This window comes from Larus michahellis, chromosome 7 (assembly GCF_964199755.1).
Source record: "Larus michahellis chromosome 7, bLarMic1.1, whole genome shotgun sequence".
Taxonomy (NCBI): domain Eukaryota; kingdom Metazoa; phylum Chordata; class Aves; order Charadriiformes; family Laridae; genus Larus; species Larus michahellis.
This window is the reverse complement of record NC_133902.1, coordinates 5597487-5614637: the sequence shown is the minus strand read 5'-3', so window position 1 is coordinate 5614637 and position 17151 is coordinate 5597487. Positions and strand designations below refer to the sequence as shown.

Below are 17151 nucleotides of genomic sequence, written 5' to 3'. Positions count from 1 at the left end.
AATGCTTTCTCTTCCATCAGATATTTATGTTTTCGTTGTTAGATTCTGTTTAAATGCACATTACTTCAGTACCATCTTGTAATGTTTGCACAGTATTTCAAAGCAACTCCCAGTAAAAAGACATTAAGGTAATCTATGATGCTATAAATATGAGGCTTTTTTAAGAAAGTCCTTGAGTCATTTTGCTGTAATGACAGCAGGCCTCATTAAACAGCTGCATATACAGCACAGATTGGGGACGTTTGCAGTGCTAGCGAGCCTGCATTTTATAACAACCCCAAACGTGACCCCTGGGAACACAGCGGTAACAGAGACGTGGGACTTAAATTGGATTGCAAAAGGAGCAGGAGTGTCAAAGTTGGCCTCTCCCTGTGATGGGGGAGCAGTCTGGGCAATGGCCGGGTGCTGCCTCCCCTCACCTCTGCTGAACGCTTCGTTACTCAGTTCCTGCCAACCCGCTGAGCTCAGCAGGGTGACATTGTCCTGTGCGTGACAGCCACACGCACAGCCCATATTTTCCTAAGGGAAATCCCGTAGCTGTTTTGTCCAGAGTCTCCCAAGTGCTGTCTGTGTGTGTCAGCACCTTTCACACGGGCTCACTTAGCTCTGTGCGAGGTGGCTGAGCCGCCTGTGTTTCAGTCGTGCTGTTTTTGTGAAATATACCGTGACTCCTGCAGAGAGTGGGCCACAGTCCCCACCTGTAAAGATGCACTCCATGTCTGCCTTCGCTGTGTCTGTGTCATGAACTGCCTGGTTCACCGAGTTATTAGGACTAGGAAGGTCATACTTGCTCTGAAGGGCATTTTCCTCCTGCTATGGATGCTCATGGCATGTCCCACCTCTGTCCTGGCTTCTACCTCTCTGGTCAAGGTGTGCGAGCTGGGCTGTCACCTCTCTGGCTTGTCCCACGCTCACCAGTGTGTCTGAGCCAGTCTTGTGCCAATGAACTCAGGGCACATCGTGCTTTGACTGGTGCTACTCTCTAAATGTCCTGAGACTTTGTAGATACAGATACAGAACTGTGAGAAAAGATCTGATCTTTCCTGAAATTGGTGAAATTATACATACATTTCTCCTTGACAGCCTCTTTCAGTCTTTAGAAACCCAGGGCTGTGTTAGGCTAACCGTGCCAGCCTTACACATCTGTACTCATAAACAAATACCTGGAAAATCAAATCACCACTGCTACAGAAACTCCTTTATAAAACCAGCTGTCTTTCTTGCACACCAAATCTGACCTGCTCTCAGCATGCAGGCTGTCCTCGACCTGGCCCTAGAGCTGCTCATATTGTAGGTCACTGAAATAGGCAGAATCCCCTGAAAAACGGGCTTGTGCCAATGCTGATAAGGGAAACAGCGCAAGGAGCAGTCAAAGGAGGTCAGAATTTAATCCCCTAAATCCTACTGATTTTAGTCTGGAGAGAGGAAGCTAATTTTTCTGACTGGGTGGCAGATTGAGGCTTTCATGAGGATGAGGATGCCAAATAGATCTGGAGCTGTGGCAGACTCTCAGCTTGTGGCACACAAGCCTGTGGCATAGGAGCCTTCTGCTTCACCCATATCTCATGGCCATGGGAGAGCCTCAGAGGTTTGTGTGCTCAGTCATCCTGCTCTGAAGTTGCCCAAAAAGCAGGAAGAGCAATTCAGGTGCTGGTGGTGAATTCACTGATAATTGTTCATCTATTTCAGGTACTTCATCATCCTTCAGCAAAATAACTCTGTTAGGAAAAAAGCTGTAAAAATGCAAGAACAGGAAACAATTTTGAAATGCAGCTTGTTGTTGAGCAAGATGACATATGAGCAAGAAATCAAGTTTGAGAGGATCTTATAAAAGGCTGAGAGAGCACAGCTGACCATTTGTTCAATTAAGCTGCTGAAAGTTCAACTCTTTATTGAACAGAAACAAAACATTAAAGTCAAGACATGCAGGCACACAGAGGCTTAACTAGGACTTTGTAATTTGCCACTGGACAATCTGGCTATGAATTTGTCTGCAAGTCATTTCATGAGGTCTGAGGGGTTATATCCTCCATGGGTCACTGAACACAGGTGAGCATTTTATAAAATATTGTTCTTTCAGCCCCTCACTAAGTGTGTACAGAATACCAGGCTTCCAGACTCCTGAATTAAAGCTGTAAATTTGAACTGTCAAAGCCAAAAGATGTTGGACTAGGCAGCAGGTACCTTTATGACATTTTCTTATTACATGTGCTGAGATGCAATTGCTCATAGAGGGCATTAAATCAAATTGTGGGTGGAAGCTGCAACACCCTGGCTTCCCACCTTACCGCAGGCGCTGGCAAAAGACTTGCCATTAACCTGCATGGCTGGGGAGCTGGAAAGTGGAGACACTTCCCTTTTGCATGGGTTTTGCCATCCCAAATTTAACTGTGCACCTGTGACTCTGACCAGCCACAATTATCTTAATGAACTTCAGCCTATGGAGCAACTATTCCATCCCACTTGCAGGATAACATCTGCTCCGCTGCTCAGTTGGGCATGTGGTCCTCCCAAAATGTGATCAGCCATGGAGGAGCAACCACCTTGGGTGGCTGCTGCCCATGTCCAGAAACACAGGAGAAAGAATGATTTGACAAAATTAACGATGCTAGAAGACTAGTACTGCGCCGAATTGGTTATATGGTTATTGGTTTGCATCTTACACAACCCACAGTAGCTCAGCAGATAGCTGGACACTGTTGTGGACAGAAGTTTTACTGTTTGCATTGAGTTACAGTTTTGGTGTGGACACATCTCTCGGAACAGTAGAGGTAGACACTGCACTGTCAGCATCATTCAGTGAGGCCATGGGCTCCCCATCAGAGGAGTTTACTTGGCCTTTGTTGTTAATTGCTCCACTCATTGCTTCTTTGTAGTCAATCAAATTTAATTCTGTCTGTGGATCCAGTAATTACATGTTCTTGTTTTTATGCAGGGCTAATAGACCACCTAAGGCTTTGTGTAAATTAGTTAATGTTTTCTCCTGCAAAGCTGGCATTTTTCCTGTATTGTGGTGGCAGGTGCAAAATGTTCCTTTGCAAAAGCATATGGCAAATTGCTGAAGTACAGCAAATGCTTATGGGTTTTTGAAGGACAGGGTTGAAGGAGCATGTTCTTTATGATATATTAGAGCACAGTGTTAATTTTATAGTTCTTCAGTAGACTGAAATGCCTTAAAGTTGCTGCTGAGAAAGCAGATGGAAAAAAATTCTTATAAGGAACATGGAGGCAACATAATTTCAGAAGGTGCTTAAGTCACGCGGGAATGGCTATATAGGGCAAACGGTTAAAAAGGAGCACGAGTTGGTATCTGTCTTGCACTGAAATGCAAACTTGTGGTGCAAAGTTTTTAGACCAGCTGCATAAAAATGAAGGATTCTGTAGGGAAAGATAAACTGGTACTATTGAATAGTAATCTGCTAGACATACTACAAGAGAATTGTGGTCCTTTGTAGATATCTGGGGGCAAAACCTGGCCTAAAGGGGTCAGTGGCAACATTTCTGTTGACTCAGTACGGGCAGGATTTCATTCTAATTCTTTAACTGTTTTTATTTCCTGTAAATAATCCCTGCTAGAGTTGAAGAACATTTTTAAGTGAAGGTTTATTCCTGAGTGCATAACTATAATGCATTAATAAATCAGTAGCCAAACTAAATAACTACTGTTTTCCAAATATGTTTCAGTTTTCCAATTTATTTGTTTTTCCTCTTTCTCGTATTGAAAACAACCCAAAAATCCACATTTTCTGGCAATTTTGGGATGCCCATAAGAGGGGTAACGTATTCCTTTCTCTACCAAACGATCCCTGCCATGTGTTCAGCAGTGGCGGAGTCAAAAGCGGAGCATTAGTTCAGCTTTGGTTCCCTTTGCTTTCTGCTGATCCCATGAAATTGAAAAAGCAAGTGGAAAAAACCTGAAAGATCCCATCACATTTTCTCCAATTTACAGTACTAACTATCATGTTATGCAAAAGCCTGAGGTAAGCCTCAAAGTTGGATCACTTACACGGCAATTTCCTTGAAGAGATGTTGGATCACATTTTTGTATCGGTTTCTTCTACATGAAAGTATTTTATTGCATATATTTATTCCAGTGACCTGGAATTCATTTATCTGACAAAGAGATTTCCATGACTGAGCTTCCAAACCTACAGAGAAAAGTATGACACATCTGCTTTTAGTTTGTCCTTTCTGTGGCTAATTTGAAAATGAACACTAGCGAAATATGTCTACAGTGCAGAGGTTGTACAGAGTTACTAGAAAAACCCAGGTTGCAAACTTCTAGGTGGCAACAACTGTGCCAAACTGCAAAATTAATATGACTATGATGGAGTGTAGGAAGGACTGCAATCAGTGGGCATGCAGTGTTTCTTGGGTACTAAAAACCCAGGGATTTAGATCAGCTGCTGAAAAATCCTTTAAATCTTCTAACTTGTTCCCAAGTCCCTCGCACAGTAATCATATACTGCAGCTGAGACCTTACGTCCTCCCCCGAACAGCCTATCAAAGCAAGCAGCAGGGATGTCTTCGTCTGGAAGCTGACTCTTACACATTTACAGTCTCTAAAATGAATGTGGGGCCTCTTTATGCCTTTGTCAGATGACACCCTAAAAGAATCAGGATGCAGAACAAGTGCCGTTATGTCCTGATGCTGTGCTGAAACGTATTCTTCTATTAGAAGGAAAATTAGTTAAATGAATGGAAACTTTTGGCCCGTGATGGCTGCTGTATGCAGTTAGGGTTCATCGTTTGCCCTGCCTAGATGCACATCACTTCTGCCAGAACAAATGAGCATTTCCCTGATTAATCAGTAGCCCTCAGGGAACTGCTCTTTCTGCACATATATTATGATCATTAAGAAGCCTTACTATCCTGTGCTTGTTGCAGGATATGGAAAATGCAAAGTAAATTGTGCAAAATATACTATGTTTATTAGACACATTTCTCTGTATCTCTTTCAGTAATGGTGTAATTTTGGCATCCTGAGATGACAAATGAGGTATTTAAGGTCATTTTTCTGTGCTGCCCTATAAATGTTATTAACTCAAACATTTAAATGCAGGAAGATGGAAATGCTGTGGGGTTATTGTTGTCATCCCTGAAGGGGGCTGACCAGCCCTAACGCAGCGCTTGCCTGGGGTGTTTCTCAGAGCTCTGATGTGGGGCTGGCAGTCCCACTGCTGGTGCCTGCGACAAAGCGGGGGTCCCAGGTCTCTGCAGGGCGGTGGGGAGCTGGGTAGACACAGCTGCGCAGGGGTGCCTGGGGCTGGGCTCTGCTCACCCGCTGGAGTCAGAGAAACCCAGCTGCGTGGCTGGCGTTCCTCCCAACAGCATCCTTACACCCCCATTGACATACACTGGTCCACTGGGCCGCTGTAACCTGCCCAACCAGTGTAGGTTCGACGGAGGGTTTGCTCTCCTGGCTCAGCCAACCCTACCCACTCCTGACATCTCACACGGAACAGTTGTGCTGGGCAGCACCCTTGGCAGGACGAGCATCGCTTGGACCCAGCAGTGCCACAGGGGCAGGACAGAGGATAGAGTCCTTTACTATATTTGAAAGCGCAGCTTTCACTCTGCAAGCAAATTACTGGTGAAATCACATTTGACAGATTCCAGAGTAATTGCTGTGTGAGCAGCGCTTGAGTTTAGGAGGCAGGCGTGACTGCGTGTTCACCTGACAATTAGGTGCCTCATCCCATCCAGGCAAGCGTCTCACCATTGTATGATATTGGACACCTAATTAAACATCAAATTAAAATGAATAGGTCCCCCTTCCACTAGCATAACCACCTAATTCTGGTACTGCATAAAGCTTGTCCTATTGCAAGATAAATTATTTACTTTCGGGCAACAGGGCATATCTCCTTCCTGCCAGGCACTTTGCCAGTTCTGAAGAGGGGCCATCGTGCCACAGAGGGCATGGACCATGTCTCTTCTTTGCTTTCCCCCATCTTCAGGCTCTGGTTTCCATGGCAAAGACGCTCAGGCCTGCAGGGTGGATCAGGACAACCGATGTGGAGGCTGTCTTCTGTGTCCTGGACTGAGACAGATGGAGAGAGAGGGGGCACAGGGCTGGCTGGTGGCAGAGCCTATTGCTTTGCTCTATCTAAAACACCAGGTCCCGCTGCCAACAGTTATTGCTCATAGAGACAGAGCTGAGAGGTGGCTGCAGGGGAAAGCAGCCGTTAAATACTGCTTGAGTCCCCTCTGCCATCACTGGGCTGAGTGGCCCTGCCGCCCTGAGCTCTGTGTGGTGCTTGAAGCCAGAACCAAACCCACTGACTGGGAGAAACTTCCACAAATTTCAGCTTGTGGAAGTCTTTCCACTAATGCTTTTCTCACATGAAAGAGAATTTGGCTGTCTGATATTGTCCCCTGATGGGCCTATATTGATTTCTTTTTTAAAGATGAAAATATATGATGCAGTGCTCTTGAAAAATTAGAAAAACAAATCAGCCTGGAGCTCAATATGATATGTAATGTTTAAAATGCTAGCTAAAGACTACATGAAAGGGAAGAGAAATATGCATTTTTAATTACAAGATCTGAGTTTAGAAACTGGCTTCACTTCCCTGACCCCTGGACTGGAGGGCACAGCTTTTCTGGCACTCTCACATGTTAACAAGGTCATCTGCACTCCCAGGAGAAACTCAGAATTTATAACTGGAGTTTCAGCAGATAAAAAAGAGAAGAAAGAGAGACTGATTTGCAGTTTCTTTGCATAAAAATATACTCAGAGAAATTTCCAAAGCACGTGCCTCTCCCGGTGGTGGGGTCTTAAGTAGTTTCTTTCTTAAGAAAGAACAATGTATATTTTATTTAAGCACTTCAGCTCCCCTTAAAAAAGAAAATCTAGAAAATAAATAAAGTTCAGCATCAAAAGATCCACAGCAGTGCTATTCTCTGTATTAATAAAACAAAGGGAATAATACCGATGTCCTTGAGAGTAACTGTTTCTTACAGAGATAAGATGGTGATTAATGGGAAATTTGTTCTTGCCAGAGGTGGCTATCAAGTATAAGTAAATAAATGGTATGGTTCCATTCTTGCAGTCTACCTACCATAAATATTATTACTCTGGTAATAGGAAGCTGTAATACTGCTGGCCATTGGAAGGTTAAGATTCTGAAAACACCCTTGCCCCTAAGGTTATTCTGTTGATGATGTCATTTACTATGATGCCACAGGAAAAACAAATGGCATGGCAACCAATTCAATTTAGTTTTAAAATAATTTCCAGAATACAATGTTATTTTCTGATGGTGTCACTGCACCTTGTCAAAATTAGCCAAAGATCTTAACCTCAAGAAATGGAACAGCCTTTATGAAGCTGGATTTTAAACCTGATAAAGTGCTGGAACAAATAAATACGGGTGTTGTCCCTTCTGATGTATTTTAAGAGATCTCCCTATAGGCAGTGGTACATGTCCTGCAGCAGCTTGCCTCCTTCCTAAGCGCTCGGTGGGAAGCGGAACATTGCTAGGAGGCACCAACCTCCTGCAGTTCTCCTTAGCGCTTGCCTGAGGTGACTCGCACAAGAGACAGAGGATTTCCAATGCTACCTTAGGCAGAGATAGAAAAATACCCTCCCCCACAAAGACATTCAATTGTCCCCATAGTTTATTTATGGATTTTGTATTTCACAGTCCAAATATATTAACTAAGCTATTCTGTCAAGAAATATAAATGATGATCATTTGTTAGCTGCACCACTTGAATAATTGTATCAAAGTGTAATAAAGTTATTGAATGGATTTATTAACCTGATGAAGTAACTCATTAAATCCTTCAAATGCATTAATGAAGGAGGAAGTGTGGGCCCTTTCAGTATAATTGGAGATGGGAAATTGTGCAGCTGGGCCAACCTGATAAAAATGATCAGATATCCCGAATCACTTCTATTTAGCTAGTAATTTTGGGCATTTCTAGCACTACTCTGGATTTCTACATTATTTTTCTAACCTAAGTAGCTCTGCCTCAGAACTCAATGACTTCTTTAGTTTCACTATGGCCTGAAGTTACATTTGTATGCTTACAAGTCGGGAGCTGAAGCACACATCAGTCAATGATGAGTTTCTTGCCCCATGCAGCAGAGAAGGGACACGAGCCAGAACTGGCCTTTTGAAGAACACTAGAATGGCTAACTGTTGGAGTTGAGAGGGGCCATTGCAAGCAATGACTTGCTTAGGCACTCGTCAGTGGTGCTGGAAGTGGGAGGTGAGGAGCAGATCTGGTCTGTCCCACTGGCAGGCTGAGGTGTGCTCAGCAATATGACGTCTAGGGAGTTTCGTCTCTTTTCTTCCAGCAGCCTTGGACTAAATCAGCTCTTGTGTGAGACATGGCTGGTGGTTCTTTAAAGCAGACCTGTCCACTGCTAATTGAGTATGTGGCTTGACCAGCAAGACCAGCCTGGTGCTGTTTTGACCATGTGCTTTAACAGGAACACATTCCTGACCGTTGCTGTGTAAGACTTGGCTGAGGAATATAGGGGTCAAACATGGCTGAAGTCAAATGTTAGCTGTGCTGCACTAATTCATTTGCACAGACAGCAATCAGAACGAGCAACCTCTGCTCAGGAAACCAAACAAGCTGGATGGTAGGAAGAGGGTGCACTGAGCAAGGGAGTCAGACTTGTTTGAGGATCAGCCCTGGGATCCCCTGCATCACCTCCAGGCAGCTTACAGTGAATTAGCAGTTGCTCTCCCATTTCCTATCTGCAGAGCATTTAATTTAAGCCAGAGCTGATTCCTTTTATAATGTTTTTAAAGGTTAGGAACACCACAGTATGAGTACAAGCTGCACATTTCCAGCTGGCAGCATTAAAAAGCTTCCAAGTACTCAGGTAGTATTTACTGTTGGAGGTGCTACTATAACCCACTTCAGCAGGACGTAGCCTACCATATGGCTACAGCTGTGTGGCACCTGGGCTGTAAAAAGAGGGGAGCTCGGGAACAGACAATTATTTCCAACATTACTTGTGGTGTTGCTGATTTATGGTGGGCTGGAATCAGCAGCGTGAAATGAGGGTTGTTACAGAACTGTTTTTTATGGTCAGGTGGCAGCATGTGTGCTTCTGCTGAGTGATGACATTCACAGGACTAGGACATCTGAGAAATAGAAAACTCCGGTTTCAACCCCCTGTCAAGGAGTTTTTATTAGGAGATATGAAAACATGCAATTTGTGTCTTCCTGGTAGTTCCTGTGCCCTAGGAAAACTGAAGCTAGTCTTTGTAGCTTAAATCAATTAGGAGAAGGATGTAGGATGCCTTTTTTGTTTTAGGCACGTATTTTTCATGGTTGCATTCCAGATAAAATGCTGTTCTGTCAGAGATTCTAATCACCTTTCAGCCATTTATGTAAAATACACGTCTCTGAAAGAGGTAATGAATGCGATATCCCTGAGGCTTGAAGACTGCTGGGATGTGAAGTGCAACTGTAACGAAGCGAGACATGGGCATTATTCTCAGGCATCAGGCCTCCCGCTACCACAGACTCGGCTGCCCCATCGTGAGTCTCTGCAACGCAGGAGACAGGGTACAGAATGCGCAAAGTCAAAATAAATTCACTATACAGCGCTTTACAGTAAGGTCACCTCTGATGTAAGGCTAGTATTTAATGGCCACCAGCTTCATTATAAATCTGTTTCCATAAGCGTCTGCTCTGCCTAAATTGTGAGTCTTGGGAGAGGTGAAAAGATTGATTTAAAACAGACCTGTGAGGTGAGCACATGGGGAAGAGAAGGGAGCAAATGTGTCATGTCAAATCATGACATGTCAGGTGATCTACACATCCTGCCCGTCTTTTGGACCTCAGCCCCTGCTCTAAATAGCTCTTTAAGAACTTGGAACTGACAGCCAGAGCAGGAGCCAAGACCTGCTGTAGGCTGGGCAGCATCTCCCCTTCCCAGGCGAGCGGCTCCAAAGGAGAGAAAATATGCTGCAAGGAAACAGGTCCACTCCCTCACTGCATCCTCCTGCTTATGGACCCAGGCCGGTACTGTTCCTTGCTAGGGAATGCATCAGATGGTGAGTTGAAGCTGCACTTGTTCTTAGCCAAAAGATCACAAGAAGAAGTATTAATTTAAGTTTTCAGTCATCAATTTCATTCCTTGCTTGTGCTGGAGAACATACTCATTTTGGCATGGATAGTTAAGAAGACAAGCAAAGTGTTTGCCACCTTTATTTCTATTTGTAGAAATGAAGTTGAGCAGTTGACCAGCGTGCATTGCTTAGAAAATGTATACCATATTATGTTTACCTAAAATAGAACAACTGAAATAGGCACTTCTTAACTATTAGCACTCCTTAACTCTTGAATAAAAAGTAACACAGAGATAAGGGAATACAGGCATATTACAGGCACAATACATTCTGAACATGCTGCTCTCATCTAAAGAATCCAACACTTAAATATGTCAATATTATATTATTAATCTGCTTCTGTGTTTGCTGTTCTGAAAGAGGTGAAGTGAGCATGACTGAAATAATTTCCAAAAAATTAAACAGAAAATATATATAATTATTGAAGCAATACAAAAAAGGAAAACTGCAATGGCTTCCAAATTAGAGTGCATCTGACAGTCCCCATTTCTTAGCTCTCCGAGTCTTGTAAAATTTTGTGTAACAGTCTCCTGTTTTGAGAAACATTAGCTCTTCTCTCTCCCTTTTACAGTCTGCTAAATAGGCTGTATATCTTCTAACCTTGCAGATGACAAAATGCACTCTTTCACCATAGTCCACACAGTGCTAGATCATTTCAGCCTTTTTGAGTAAATGACACGCAACTCTATAACTGCATGATTAGGCCCATAGATTACCAGATTACATCCATAAATCTTCACCATAGCTACCACTCACTTGGCAGAAATAGTGAAGTTTCATCATTTGTTCTCATGTAGAAAACATGCTGTGAAATGCAACCTCAAAGGTCACTGGGATGGCATTTCCTTTTGTGGCCCTTAATAAACCTGCAGCTAATGCAGCAATTAGCAAGCCCAATTACCTCTATGCTGGCTTCAGAGAATTTCTTTTCCAAAGTCTGGATAGTTAGATTCCACTCCCTTCAGTTAAAAAGTGAGGTAGACTCAGCTATTCGTACAATTGTTACACATCTCTGAAACAGGTGACTTGTGCTATAAGGGCCATCTGAATGAGGAAGTTGTGCCAACAGAACTTCAATGGGATATTTCAGTGGTACTAAAAAAGATGTGTGCAAAAAAGGTGCATGGGCATTCTTTATTTCAGTGCTAGTTTTATTTAAAATAACCTGTTCCTATTCCACCTCAGCTAAATCCAAATAAACTGAAATGGAAAACACTGTCCAGCTTTTTACGTACATATATTTCCCAGTAGTTTTGCATATATATAGATATATAAAAATACAAGTTACTATATCTGATGCAGTTCCTTAGCTTGTAAGCTGTAGTCACATACTTGGCATTTATTTAAAAATAGAGTTTGGAGACATTGTTCAAACTAACACATTTCCTTTGTTAGCTAACAAAGGAGTTTGAGAAGCTACATAGCTTTTGTTAGAACCACATTTATATTACAGCTGCTAAGTGCTAACTTGTGAGTTGCACCATTTAGAAAAGCTAGAAAAGGAACTGGTATAATCTACTTATTTGGCAACAGTCCAGCACTGATACATGCTCTCCAAATCACAACATCTTTGACTGAAATGAAGCCAATGGGATAATTCTTTACGAAAGAGAAGAGCCTAACTGTAATATGTTAGAATTGGTTGTATCATTATTATGAGTTCCAGCTCTTTGTTCAGTTACAAAGGAAGATAGCTACATTTTGATAGCAAGTATATGGGTGTTATTATCCTTTTTCCCTGCTCTCCGTTTTGCTTTCCTTGGAAGGAATAATTGCTGGGGCTGCTTTCAAGAGTTTGAACTATAGGTGCCTGACATGCACCTGCAGGAGCTCAGCAGAGCAGAATGGCATTTAATAGTGGTCCCTGTTTGCCCTCTGCATCCAAAGTTTTGTTTCCATAACACTAGGATTTTGTCTGGTTTGTTTTATCTTTGACAGGTCACTTTCCTCTTTATTTTATTTATACTTCATTGCCATTTAAAATGATGCCTACTGATTTTAGGTGCATTTCAGCTCTCACCAAAATTACTCTAGGTAATGCCTCCTTTTCTGAAGTAGCCAAAAGGAAATCACTGATTTGTGGAAGCCCAAAATTCCATCTTGTTTCTGTTTGTACGCTCATGCACAGCTATTACCAATAGTAACTGTGACCTTGGATCTTATTTAGCATTGTCTTTAGGTTTCCAGTCGTTGGAAGAGACATACAGCTATCTCCTTTTTGTATAGGTATCTCCTTTTTGCACCACCTATGTCCAAAATATCCTAAATATAGTGACCCTTCAGGCATGCTAGAAAAATATTTGTTTGGGAAGAGTGCAGGAAGGTACTGAGTGCAGGTTAGTCAGTGCAGCAGGACAAGAGATGATGTTTTTGAAGATGTCTGGCTGTGTTAGTGGTTGAAAGGTTTTCTCATTGCTGCACAGATGTTAGCTGTATTTCTGGCTTTGTGTTAGGGTGTCTGAGGCTTTGGATCAGCATTTGCTTTCCCATTTAAAATGATGTAAGTAAAATCACATTAACATAAAGGATAGCTTAAGAGGCGCGAATAAAATTATCAGATTAATAAAATATATAAACCTGAGAGGAAGTGTGTTATTCAAAGGCAACTGCTTGTGCATAAGAAGAATTGCCAGTTTTAGGAAGGGAGGTAATGGATTATATGTGAGAAGAAACTTTTTGATGAGATGAGTGAAAACTGCTTTGGTAGATCAAGCTCTGTCAATAAAAATGGTCCAAGAAGCGATAAGACTGTGATAATCTGTAATAGGGTTGGAATAATACTCTTGCTGGCCTACGATTCAGCCCTAATTCTAATGATTGTCTGATATGTCCCACAATCTTGCAATTAATCTTTCATTGTCACAAGTATCAGGAATATAATATACTCCTAAAATAAGCAAATTAAACTTCTAAAACAAACTAATCTTTTTACAGCATGTAATTTCAGGAAGATAATTCATGCACACAACATATTTTACGACTGGTGATCAGTACTGCTACTACACATCATCTAAATGTGGTAACAAATACAATAAAATAAAATAGCTTTTTCCAATCTCTATAATATTTGCGTTCCACCTCTGGATTTCCACCCAGTTCAACATTAGTATGGAAGGATACACATAAGCTTAGCCAAGTTTTCACATTCCTGCTTCACAATACAGAAAACTATTCAATTATTCTGTTTCATACTTTGAAAACTCCATCAGTCTTGCCAAAAGAAGTGGAAATGGAAATAGCCATTTTTTGCCCATGGTATTTAAGAGTGTTGTACATTGGTGCCCTCTACACACACTCTAGAGAACTGCATTACATTGGTTTGTCTGGTTTAAAATAAACTTGTAAATGGTATGTGATAAATTTAAATAATTAAACAGTACTTCAGAAGCTTAATGAAATGAATGAACCATTGCAATGACAAAGAGTTATAGTTTATTAGATTTTAAAACAGCAGAAAATGTATTTTCCCAGAGTAGAAGCGTCATTGATTCAGTATTATCACCAACAATTTGCAACTTTTTCTACAAAATGCCCCGTTTTCCCTAAAAAGAAGTGTCCTCCTTTCTAATAATGTCTTATACCTATTAATTAAAGTTATTTTATTTAGAAATCTACAAAATCAGGAATCTAGTTTTTTTAAAAAAAATAGGCAAGACATATTTTTTAAGCTTTGGGCCTGCCCAAGGAGCAAGAGCATAGTGCAGAGGTCCTGCCTTGGCAAGCAAACCCTTCAGAGGGAAACCGCCATTTACCCTCTGGTTGTAGGACACCAGTGAAGTGAAGAGGGTGTGAGAGGATGAGGGTGAGACTGTAGGTGTTTAGGAGGACAGAAGATTATAAAGTAGAAATAAAAAGTGACTTACAGTTGAAGCAATGCATGCAGACTTGACTTTAGATTGCCTTGCAGTCAGCAGTGGCTGTGACTTACTGGTGAGAACTCAGGGGATGAGGAGTTGGCACTAACAAACACCCTGTGTCAGATTAAAACAAAAAAATGCATGGTTTTAACACGACTGATGAGAAATGAACCAAATGATCAGACAAGCCATGTTTAAAAAAAGAACTCCAGCTATCCACTTTATCAGCAAGTCCCCTCTACACTGCATATGCTTCATGCTACAGAACAGACCCAAATGTGTTGTCCAGGCTTCTCATCATCTTGTATGACAGCGGGATTACAGTACACATAATGGTAAGATGCGCTCACTACTGTATTCTGACACCTTTTAAAGTGATGTTTGCTGTTGGAAAGCCATGCAGAGGCATAAGTGTTATATGAGGAGCCTAAATGGAGCCCCACTGGTTCTTTGTGTGCTCTCCAGCTAACGACACTGCTGACAGACAGCACTATTAAGCAGTCATTAGCACCGTGTCTGAAAGCTTGGCTTCTGCTGATAATAACAGGCTATTCAATATTTTGAGCCTTTGTAAGAAAGAGGGCGCCTAAATGAGAATAATGAGGTCATTCTATGACATGCCCGAGGATATGAAACCACGGGTAACTTTTTAGCCCGTTTGATATGTGAACACATTACATTCAACTGTGACAGATTATTTCTAGCCTTCAAAAAAAAAGCTTCTTCCATCAAATCACACCATACAATATCAGCACCAAAGTGGTAATCAAAACACTAGTGTCACTGTAAAGCATAACCTTCAAAATAATTCTGTGTAACCCAATCAAAAAGAAAACATATATATGGACTGACATGTGAAGTAGAGCAAGGAATTGAGATAGTGTCAGAAAGCCAGAAAATTTTAACAGTTAGCAAAGTTCAAAAGGATTTTATGATAAAACGATTGCTTCCAATTCTGCATAATGTTTTCTTTTGCGGAATGAGATGCATGGACTATTTTGGCTTTGAAAAGATGAGCAAACTGAAATTTTTAATTTTAGACCTGCTTCTTGCTTAGAGCAGTTGCTGTTTCTCTTAGAACTGGCTCGCTTTCCTTTGCAAATGGGCCCCACATTTTACAGAAGGTTTTGCACCACGGGGCTATTTCAAGATTCTTCGTGCACTCGAGCAGCCTGAGTTTTGCGTGGGGCCATGCTGTGTATCCACATCACACCGCAATCTCTTAGGCAGCACGTTGTTCCGTTTCCAGCTGTATTACCCACGAGTGAATGCTACAACCTATGCAGGTCTATGGATTAACAGGGTTTATTTTATTGCTCGGCTTTGCAGTTTAACACTCTCAAACTTCACAACAGCAGTAGAATCTCCCTTCTTTCTGGTTGTTCTCCAAGGCTGCTTCCCATGCTGCTTTCTACAGAGGTGGGGCTCAGGGAATTTCCCTGGGCGTGCGAGAGTGTCACACAACTGCCAGGCTGTGCCACTGAACAAAGGAAGCACGCTAGCCCTTAACTCTTTTTCTTCTTTTGGGAAAGCTCAGTGACCTTTGCTAGACCAGTTGTTTGTGTGTGCGTCTACTTTAGCTTCATTTTAATTGTATTTTCATTTTGCATTGTTTTTAGTGGTGTCATACATGTGTAATTAAGGGAGATCTGCATAATACAGCTTACTTCTTTGTATTTAGCTTCAGCTTCTGTATGTTTATTTGATGTTAGAGACTAAATGCACAAGCACAACTGCGAGGAACTCAGTGCCGAACTTTGTGAGCTCCCTCCTGCCCTGGCTGCCCACAGCAGGGGCAGCTGGTTGAGTATCGGGGAGTGTGAGATGCACACAAGATATTGCCTGCGCTGGGGAGGACCTTTCCCTTAACTGGCTCCTTCACACACCTCGTTCCGGGAAAGAGGACCACCACAGCCTCCTTTCCTTGGGAACCACTGGAAACTTACTGCTCATAAAGGCTTAAAGGAAAAGAGAGTGGTTGTGGGAGCAAGGGCAGGTAAAAGCACCTTGCTCTCAGAGAGCTCCACTTACTGGCAGGCAGTTTCTCTTTGTACCCATACATGAGTTCCCCTAGAGGGAAAAAGACTTGGAATTTGGCTTCTGTTGCACTTTCTCTCCTTTTAATTTCATTTTTCTTGGACTTACTGTTTTTTTACAAGGGATTAACTCAGCGGTTCCATTTAGACTAGAAGGAAAGGTTTTATTCAAATTATTCAGGGACTTTACAGGCTGAGTGTGTTAAACTTTTTGACTTCATCTAGCCCTCAAACTTATTAAAGGATTTTTCATTAAAAAAGATTAATGAGTGATTGCCCTTTTTTAGTGGATACTTTTAAGATTAAGCCGCTCCAATGTTATAATTGGAGTAATATGTACATGCCCTACCTGAAAGGCAATTACAAATACAGAGAACAGCATGGAGTGTTTGTTTTATAATCCTAATGTTTCATTAGATGTTTGCTGGTTATGAATTATCTATCAGCTCAAACATAACAGTTAATTCTGATTATCACTATCCTTGAATCACTAACAATCCACCCGGAATTTGAACAAAACACTACCCTGGAAGAATGGGAAGGTAGGAAAAGGGACTTCTTCGTGGTGTCTTTCCAGTACATGAAATAAAGCCTTCTAAAAGAGACTACAGATTTTAAATACAGTGGTTATTCATTAGCAGAAAGACTAGAAAAGAAAAAATGGTTTCTGAGTGTTCTCTCAAACAAGGGGTATCCACACCAGCTGGGGTGGCATAACCCTTCACATCAGCCTCGCTCAGCCCCTCTTGACTTCCAAGGTGGGCAAAAACAGGCTCTTAGAACTGCACCGGGAGTATTTTAATGCGTCTTCATCATAGTCATGGTTTATACCTTGGGCAGTCTTGTTTTCAAAGCTGGAAAAGAGGCTCTGCTGTTCATTAAATTAATTGCATAAGCCATGATCTTTAAATGTAATGTGTATTCATTAAAGACTGTAAAATCTGTGAAGTTCTATTAAAAGCTAACAGATAATACAGACAGTGTAATTGCAGGAGGCAAGTCTGGCTTTCCAACATCAAGAGGTGGCTTAAACTTTGTTTGTATTTTAGACATACTTCTTCATTATGCACTGGATTAATCTGTTAGTGTCTTTGGCTAGAAGGAATAAAAGACAGCCCACTGACAGAGATTTCCTGCAACTTCAACTCTGTGCCT

At 41.8% G+C, this 17151-nt stretch overlaps 1 protein-coding gene across 1 annotated transcript in view; it reads left to right on the top strand.

The window, feature by feature from the left end:
* Positions 1 to 17151, top strand: part of LHFPL7 (LHFPL tetraspan subfamily member 7) — a 67269-nt gene that overhangs the window by 45107 nt on the left and 5011 nt on the right. The window lies entirely within an intron of this gene.